Genomic DNA, 9,399 nt, shown 5'->3' with positions numbered 1-9,399 from the left:
CTATTGGTAGGAATAAAGCAATCAAAGGTTTACTTGCCTTTGTACTTCCTGTCTCTGAAATGCACTTCATCATCATCACCTCTTAGAATTCCTACTTTCCTTCAAAACTCAGCTTAAGCACTGCTTTCTGCATAAAGCCATCCAGTCAGTCAACAATCATTTATCAAACTAACTGCATGCCAGACCCTGTGCTAAGCCCAAGAATATAAATATGAGCAAAGAGAAAACAGTCTCTGCCCTCTAGGAGCTTATATTCTAAAAATTGTCCTTAGGTGGAGGTTCTAGGAGGAGCAATCCAGTCACAGGGTGGGTCTACCAGGACTGAGAGTACTTCCCAGGAGTGAATTTTAGGGCAGACGTGACTTTCCAGGATGAAGAGGTTTGTGGGGCATGGAAGAAAAGCCTGGTTAGAAATGAAGGGAATAAATGTCTCTTCTGATCACCCTAGTTTCTAGTGCTTTCAGTCTTCCCCATTACCTTGTATTGATTGTATATCTATTTGTAAATACTGCTCTACATACATGTTATCTACCCTCTAAGCCAGACTGCAAGCTTCCCCAGGGAATGTTTCATTTTTTGTTTTTGAATCACCAATCCTCAGTACAGTGCCAGGTAGTAACGCATGCTTGTTGATTGATTGACTTACTACTGTCGTCCTTCATGGATTTGTGTCCCTTTGAACTGTGAGGGGTGTCAACCGGAAATTTTCATACATTATAAACATTTTAATATAGCATACGTCAGAGTAAAGTATGAAAGATAGACAATCTTTTTTGTTGCTCTTATTAGCATTTTTACATGCAAAGATAGTTTTCAACATTCATTTTTGTAAGGTTTTGAGTTCCAGATTTTTCTTCCTCCCGGCCCAAGAAAGAAAGCAATCTGATCAAGGTTATACATGTACAATGTCACATATTTCCACATTGCTCATGTTGTGAAAAAAGAATCGCAACAAAATGGAAAAACCATGAGAAAGAAAAAACTAAAAAACAACTACAAAAGAAGTGAAAATAGTATGCTTTGATCTGCTTTCAGAATACATAGCATCCCAAGTCTTTTGGAATTGTACAGGCATTCTTTTTTTTTTTTCTTTTGGAGGTGGAAAGGCAAGGCAATTGGGGTGAAGTGACTTGCCAAGGTCACACAGTTATTAAGCTAGTAAGTGTGTCAAGTGTCTGAGGCTGGATTTGAACTCAGGTCCTCCTGACTCCAGTCAGGAGTCCTCCTGACTCTATAATTGAAGAAAATCTCCCTTTTGGGCTTGAATTACATGGATGGATTATGCGCACTTTTCCAATAACTTCTAATAGTGACCTTTGAGCCTTTATGAATATTTACTGCTGGTAGCAATAATGAAGTTCATCTCCAGAGTTGTTTCATTGTCAAGAATATGGATTATTTTGAGTGTCACTTGATTCATAGATAAAACTGTTGCTGAATCTGAACTGTATGGAAAGTATCATTGAAAGGGTTATGCAAAATGATGAAAGAGAGTCTTTTCCTATTTGAATGTAAGCAAATAGAAGTCCGACCCTTCAGTTCTTACCATGCATGCAAAATCACAAGCTGCAGTGCTAATAAAAGGATAAATAGTCTCCTCCCAGAAACTCATATATATATATCAATGTACTTGCAATGTATAAGGAAATTTTGTGAAATCAACTCTAACCCCGTAAAAAGTATAGGTGAAAGATTTCTCTTTGGAGATGGGAGACATAATAAATGCAGAGAAAAAGAAATCACTGAGAAAGCTCAATAACATAGATTCTCATAATCTTATTGGCATCTTTACTCACATTTGTATTCACTAGCCTCCCAGTAACAGAGCAATATAATGAAGATGTCAAGAGCTGGGGAAGCAGAAAGAACAAGAGAAATAATGCAAGGAACTCTGCCTACTTTAACACTCAAGTATTTTATATTGCTTACAGTTATTTTAAGTGAAATTTTTTCTTTCTATCTCTTGCTGCTGGGTTTTGTTGGTTGTATAAAGAAATGCTGATGATTTGTGTGGATTTATCTTATATCTTGCGATTGTGCTAAAGTTGTTAATTATTTCAAGTAATTTTTTAGCTGATTCTCTAGGATTCTCTAAGTTGGCTATAAATAATTATATTATCTTCAAAGAGTGATACTTTTGTTTTCTCTTTGCCTATTTTAATTCCTTTGATTTTTTTCTTATTGCTATAGCTAATATCTCTAGTACTATATTGAATACTTGTGGCAATAATGGGAATCCTTGCTTTACCCCTCATCTTATCAGAAGGCTTCTAGCTTATACCTATTACAGATAATGATTACTCATAATTTTAGATAGATATTGCTTATCGTTTTAAGGATTCCTCCCTTTATTCCTATGCACTCTAGTGTTTTAAAAAGAAATGGGTGCTGTATTTTGTCAAAAGCTTTTCCAGCATCTATTGAGATAATCAAATGAATTCTATTGGTTTTGTTAATGATATTGTCAATTATGTTGATAGTTTTCCTAATATTGAACCAAACCTTCATTCCTGGTATAAGCCACATCTGGTTATAGTGTGTGATCCTTATGATATATTGCTGTAATCACCTTGCCAGTTTTTAATTAAAACTTTTTACATTGATATTCATTAGGAAAATTGGTGAAATTTTGTTTGTTTTAGCTCTTCCTGGTTTGGGGATAAACATCATATTTGTTTCATAAAATGAATTTGGTAGGACTCCTTCTTCACCTGTTTTCCCAAATAGTTTATGTACTATTGGAATTAATTTTTCAGATGTTTGGTAGAATTCACTTGTAAACCCATTTGACCCTGGGGATTATTTCTTAGGGAATTCCTTAATGGATCATTCAATTTCTTTTTCTTTTTCTAAGATGGAGTTATTTAGGCATTTTATTTCTTCATGCATTAATCTGGGTAATTATATATTTTTAAAAATAATTCATCAATTTCACTCAGATTGTCACAGTTATTTGCATATAATTGGGCAAAACATTTCCTAATGCTTGCTTTAATTTCTCCATTGGTGGTGATCTTACTGTTTTCATTTTTGATACCAAATATTTGGCTTTCTTCTGTATTTTTTTAAAAAATTAAATTACCTAATGACTTATGTATCTTAATTTTACCATAAAATTGCTCCTAGTTTTATTTATTAGCTCAATAGTTTTCTTACTTTCAGTTTTATTAATCTTATTTTGGTTTTCAGGATTTCCAATTTGGTGCACAAATAGTGATTTTTAATCTGTTCTTTTTCTAGGTTTTTTTAGTTGCATTTCTAATTGATTAATCTTCCCTTTCTCTTTTTTGATGGAAGAGTGTAGAGAATAATATTTCCCCTAAGTATTGTTGCATTACATAAATTTTGGTATGTTGCCTTATTGCTATCATTTTCTTTGTCAAATTATTGATTATTGCTATGATATGTCCTTTGACCTACTTATTCTTTAGGATTAGATTATTTAGTTTCCAATTAATTTTTAATCTATCACTTTGCTACATTTTGTTGAATGTAATTTTTATTGAATTAGGGTCTGAAACAGATTAATTTATTATTTTTGCCTTTCTATATTTGATTTTGAAATTTTTATGCCCTAATACATGACCAATTTTTGTATAGGGGCCATGTGCTGCTGAGGAAAAGTTTTGTTCTTGTTTTTCCCATTAAATTTTCTCCAAAATTCTGTCATATCTAACTTTTCTAGTATTCTATTTGCCTCCTTAGTTTCTGTCTTGATTGGTTTTTTTTTTGGTTAGATTTATCAAGTTCTGAGAGGTGACAGTTGAGTTGCTGGCCTTTGGCATGTGGTGAGATTCATGGGGTATCATTTCATTGAAATCTTTGTGCCCAGGGCTACAATGAATCATGTGGCAGTTCCTTTTTAGGAGACTGCCTGTTCACCTGGCTATGCCGGATTATGTGTATGTGGGGAGGGGGGGTCCAAGTACTAGTATCTGCCTGTTTGCTTAGGCACCTGTGGAGTCCTGTGTTGATGTCTACTTGTTTGCTGGGGCTACCCTGAAGCACTTGACAGTCTAGCTGCTGGTGGCTGCCTGATTTCACAGGGCTATGCTATAACACATTTTGATTCTAGGAGCTGTTGTCTGCCTGTTCCCCTGTCTATGCTGAGTCAGGGGGTGGGGTAGGGGAGGAAGGGTGATTGTGGTGTTGGCATTTGCCTGCTTCACCACACTGTGGCTCAAGATCTCCTGCTGGTTTACTGAGATGGGGCTTGCTGCTGGGTTACTGGATGTTTCCCTTCCTGGACTGTGCTCTTCTTTTACCCCAGTGGGACAAACCTTTCCTGATGACTTTTAAGTTTGTGGGCTAAAAGAATGGCTCATCCCATCTTTTTTCTGGTTCTGCTGTTGCAGGATTTGTTTTGGGGAACTGCTTTCTGGTTGTTTGGAGGTGAATATGGGAGAGTTAGGGAGAGTTCCCGTTTATTCCACCATCTTGGCTCCTGGGAGTCTCCTCCCCCCGCTCCCCTCAAATACACATATCTTCTAAACGGTATGGTTTTTGTTTTCTAGGAAAACAAATGGCTTTGTCTCAAATCAGAAGATTCCTCTTCAACCAGAAAAGAAACGCAGTAGTTTCTTTCAAACATTTCCTTTGTCTACCCTCCTATTTTATGTAAAGTTTCTTGTAAAGGAAGATACTGTCTTTTGTGAATTCAGGCATTGGCTTATACGTCAGGTCAATATATTCTGATTTTTGAGGTTATTGGAATAATGTTATATTTACCTGTCTTCATTACCATCTTCATTCATTTATCACAAGAAAGGGAACTTAGTTAGCTAAGTGTATACTTAGCTAAAATGTACACTAACAGGAGTATAGAACCAAGAGTCTACCATGCCATCAGGAAATTTTCTGACAGACTAAGAACTATCATGAGATTAAAAAATAGACCAGCTAAGTTTAACATAGTGATCTGATAAGAGCTAAATCCTAAGGTTCATTTAGAAGTGTTCTGGGAGAATAGACACCAGCTAAACAAAGTGCTGTGTGACTGAGGCTGAGTGAATGATAATGAGGATATACATCTAATTCACCCAAGATTCCTGGACTGTTATAACTACTGAAATAACTTTACTCTTTTCACAGGGGATTAGAATGGAGGAAAGAATTATACAGAGAGATATACTCACCAAAGTGGTTTTCCATGGAGGTGCCGTGGAAACAGCCTAAAATGAAGTCCAAATTAAGGAGATATTCCCTATTGATGGTGACTTGAAAGGATGAAAACAATATTGTGTTTACTTTGTGCCAGACTGTGCACTGGGGGATACAACTCCAAAACCAAGATAGGCCCTGTCCTCAAGGATCTTATATTCCAATAAGGGAAGTAATAAGGAGAATGGTGGATAAGGAAGAGAATTTTAGTTTAAGGAATCACAGGGTTTATGAGTAGAGTCAAGGGACACTCACTTTTTGCTCTCTTTTTAGTACCAATTGTTGTATAAATGTGATTAATGTTCTCCAAGTAAGAGGATCAAGGGTGAGGTGGCTCAACACACAACTATGAGGCAGATGACAAGGTGCCTAAGCAGGTCTTGATTCTGATGTGTCTTCAAATGTCTAAAAGACATTTTTGTATGGTCTGAAACCATCTAGTTTGTTTGTGAGTTTATATTCACCTACCAGTGAGGAACAGCCCAAAGACAGAGTTCAAAAACTGAGCAAATGAGATGTGGTGAAGGGTGGGTATGATTTCTGCAAGTGTATCCTGGGTGGGGGTGGGGAGGTCACAGTTCCAAGTGGGTAGAAGAGAGACAGCAGCAGGGCAGATGTCAGAGGTTCCCCCAAATGTTTCTATTTGTGGGCAATATGATTTTATAAAATCTCAGAACATTATAAAGTCTCATCAGATCTAATATCTACACTAAAGCAACAAAGTGTATGAAAAATACATATTCTCCAGACTTTGATATCTAGGTTAATGGGTATTTAATTCATTAGCAGGTGAAACTTGAACAAGTAATACAGATAAAAAATGAGTTAGGCCCCAGATGAAGTGATAAGAGGAAGTCAGGTTGGATTGTACAGGAAATGTTGCTCCGCACTTTCAATCGATGGCTTTTCAATCAAAGACCAAGAATATAAATATGAGCAAAGAGAAAACAGTCTCTGCCCCCTGCACTCCAGGAGCTTATATTCTAAAAATTATTTTTAAGTGGAGGTTCTAGGAGAAGCCATCCAGTCACAGGAAGTGAGAGTACTTCCCAGGAGTGAATTTTGGGGCAGAAATGACTTTTCAGGAAAAAAGAGGTTTCTGGGGCATGAAAGAAGAGCCTGGTGAGAAATAAAGGGAATAAATGTCTCTTCTGATCACCCTAGTTTCTAGTACTTTCAGTCCTCCCCATTACCTTGTATTGATTGTATATCTATTTGTAAATACTTATCTATATACATGTTATCTACCCTCTAAGCTAGACTGCAAGCTTCCCAAAGGAATGTCTCATTTTTTGTTTTTGAATCACCAATCCTTAGTACAATTCCAGGCAGTAATGCACGCTTGTTGATTGATTGATTTACTACTGTCTTCCTTCATGGATTTGTGGCCCTGTGAACTTTGAGGGGTGTCGACTGGAAATTTTCATACATCATACATATTTTTAACATATTATATGTCAAGGTAAAGTACGAGACAGAGACATTCTTTTTTGTTGTGCTTATTGGCATTTTTTCCATTTACATGCAAAGATAGTTTTCAGCATTCATTTTTGTAAGATTTTGAGTTTCAGATTTTTCTCCACCAGCCCAAGAAAGAAAGTAATCTGATAAAGGTTATACACGTACGATGTCATATATTTCCACATTACTCATGTTGTGAAAGAAAAATCACAACAAAAGGGAAAAACCATGAGAAAGAAAAAAACCAATAACAACAAAAAAAGTAAAAATAGTACGCTTTGATCTGCTTTTAGACCCCATAGTTTCTTCTCTGGATATGGATAGCATTTTCTATCCCTAGTCTTTTGAAATTGTATAGGTATTCTTAATGAATGAAATTCATTGGTAAATTTGGAGGAGCTTCAAGTATTAGTTTTCTGAATAACTGGAGACAATAACTTTGAGCCAAGTAACATTTAAAAAGCACCGAGATGGTGAAATGAGAATGATATAATGAAAATAGAATGCCTCATCTTTCTTGGAAAGCAGATTAAGTAATAACCAGGAATTTACTTCTATCTTGTCAAAAGAACATTAAACTCAGATGATTTATTTTTTATTGTGAGTAGTGTTTCATAAAAAGTCACCGATTAATGACAATGTGAATTGTCATGATGTATTAGAATTTGAATGTTTTCCTTCCTAAATTATAGATGTAATTGAAGATAATCTTCCTTTTGGGCTTGAATTATGTGGATGGATTATGCTCACTGTTCCAGTTATTTCTAATCGTGACCTTTGAGCCTTTGTGAATATTTACTGCCGGTAGCAATAATGAAATTCATCTCCAGAGTTGTTTCATTATCAAGAATATGGATTATTTTGGGGGTCACTTGATTCATCGCTCTAACTGATGATGAATTTGAACTGTATGGAAAGTATCATCAAAAGGAATGTGCAAAATGATGAAAGGGAATCTTCTCCTGTTTGCATGTAAACAGATAGAAGCCTAACCCTTCAGTTCTCACCATGCATGCAAAAATCACACAAGCTTCAGTGCTAGTAAAAGGACACATAGTTCCTCCTAGAAACCCATACATAGATCAATGTACTTGTAAAGAATAGAGAAATATTGTGAAATCAGCTCTAACCCTGTACAAAAATATAGGGAAAAGCTTTCTCTCTGGAGACGGGAGACACAATAAAGGCAGAGAAAAAGAAATCACTGCAAAAACTCAATGACATAGATACCTCTCTTCAGCAAGTTGGTCGAAAATTAATCCAAAAGCTGTGCTATTGGACACTGGAGTTTTGTCTCTGTAGACATGTTAGATGGAATGGAGACCTTCTTTCTGAAGAGTTCATAATGGGGATTTTGGGGAATGGATTCATGGGACTGGTGAACTTCATTGGGTCAAGAAACAGAAAATCTACCTGGTTGATTTAATTCTTACCAGCCTAGCTATCTCAAGAATTGGCCTGTTGTTTATAATGCTATCAAATATCTTCATAATAATTTTTTATCCAGAGGTATTTGACTGTGAAAACATTGTGAAAATTATGGACAGCTTCTGGACAATCATCAACCAGTTAAGTGTTTGGTTTGCTACCTGCCTTAGAATATTCTACTGTTTGAAGATAGCCAATTTCTCCCACCCCCTTTTTCTCTGGCTGCAGTGGAGAATGAACAGAGCAATTATCATAATCCTACTGGCATCTTTACTTATATCTGTATTCATTAGCCACCTAATAATAGAGAAATATCATGAAGATGTCAAGAGCTGGGGAAGCAAAAAGAACAAGAGAAATAATACAAGGAGCTTTGCCTACTTTAATACCCTGATTTTCCTCAATCTGGGGACTCTCTTTCCCTTTTCTGTGTCCCTGATCTCTTTTTACCTGTTAATCCTCTCTGTGTGGAAACATACCAGGAAAATGAAGCTCAATGCTGTGGATGCCAGAGATCCCAAAACAGAGATCCATTTTAGAGCCATGAAAACTATGATCCCTTTCCTTATCTTCTTTGTCGTTTACTGTTTGGCCTTTCTCATATTAACATCTAACCACTTTTTACCACCGAGTGAACTAGCAGTGATATTTGGTGACATCATTGCTGCCATCTATCCCTCACGCCACTCATTTATCTTGATTTGTGGGAACATTAAGCTGAGGCAGACATCCCTGAATTCACTGAAGCAGATGAAACATTGTCTTAAAGGAAGGATATCCATAGTTCCCTAGAGCAGCAAAAATAAATATCTTTTTGTGGAAAGAAGACAATAGGGAATTCTTGTAGAATATTTCTCACCTCTCACAGTTTTTCCATTTATTTTATTTGTTTGATTTTGAACATTATTGAAATTGCTGGGAATTGCAGGAGGGACATTATATCTGTCTTCCAATACTTGGAACATCATCTGTGGAAGGAATAGACTTCTCCTGTACAAACCAAGTTTTAATTCAACATAAGGAATAATACTGCAAAATTTCAAGTGTCCAAAAATTGAATGGACTTCATGGCAAACACTGTTTATTTCAGATGTTAAGACATGATGTATAATCTCAAGGGAATATTATGAAAAGAATTTGCTTTTTGGGCAAGAGTTGGGATTATATCTTCACACAAGTCTTTTCCAAATATGGCATTTTATAATTTTAGGTACTGGATCAACTTGATTAATAACAGCATTAATTTTCATGTTATATTTAGTTATAAAATGAAACATCATATATGCTAAATCTTCCTATTTTATTCACATATATCATAGTCCTCTATTGTTGACCATTTAATACTTCGGT

At 35.9% G+C, this 9,399-nt stretch overlaps 1 pseudogene; it reads left to right on the top strand.

Annotated features, from left to right (window-relative positions):
• Positions 1–6,142: 6,142 nt before the first annotated feature.
• Positions 6,143–8,841, top strand: LOC118845850 (annotated as a pseudogene).
• Positions 8,842–9,399: the final 558 nt, after the last annotated feature.

Source organism: Trichosurus vulpecula, chromosome 4, assembly GCF_011100635.1.
Source record: "Trichosurus vulpecula isolate mTriVul1 chromosome 4, mTriVul1.pri, whole genome shotgun sequence".
NCBI lineage: Eukaryota > Metazoa > Chordata > Mammalia > Diprotodontia > Phalangeridae > Trichosurus > Trichosurus vulpecula.
This window is presented reverse-complemented; position numbering and strand designations above follow the sequence as displayed.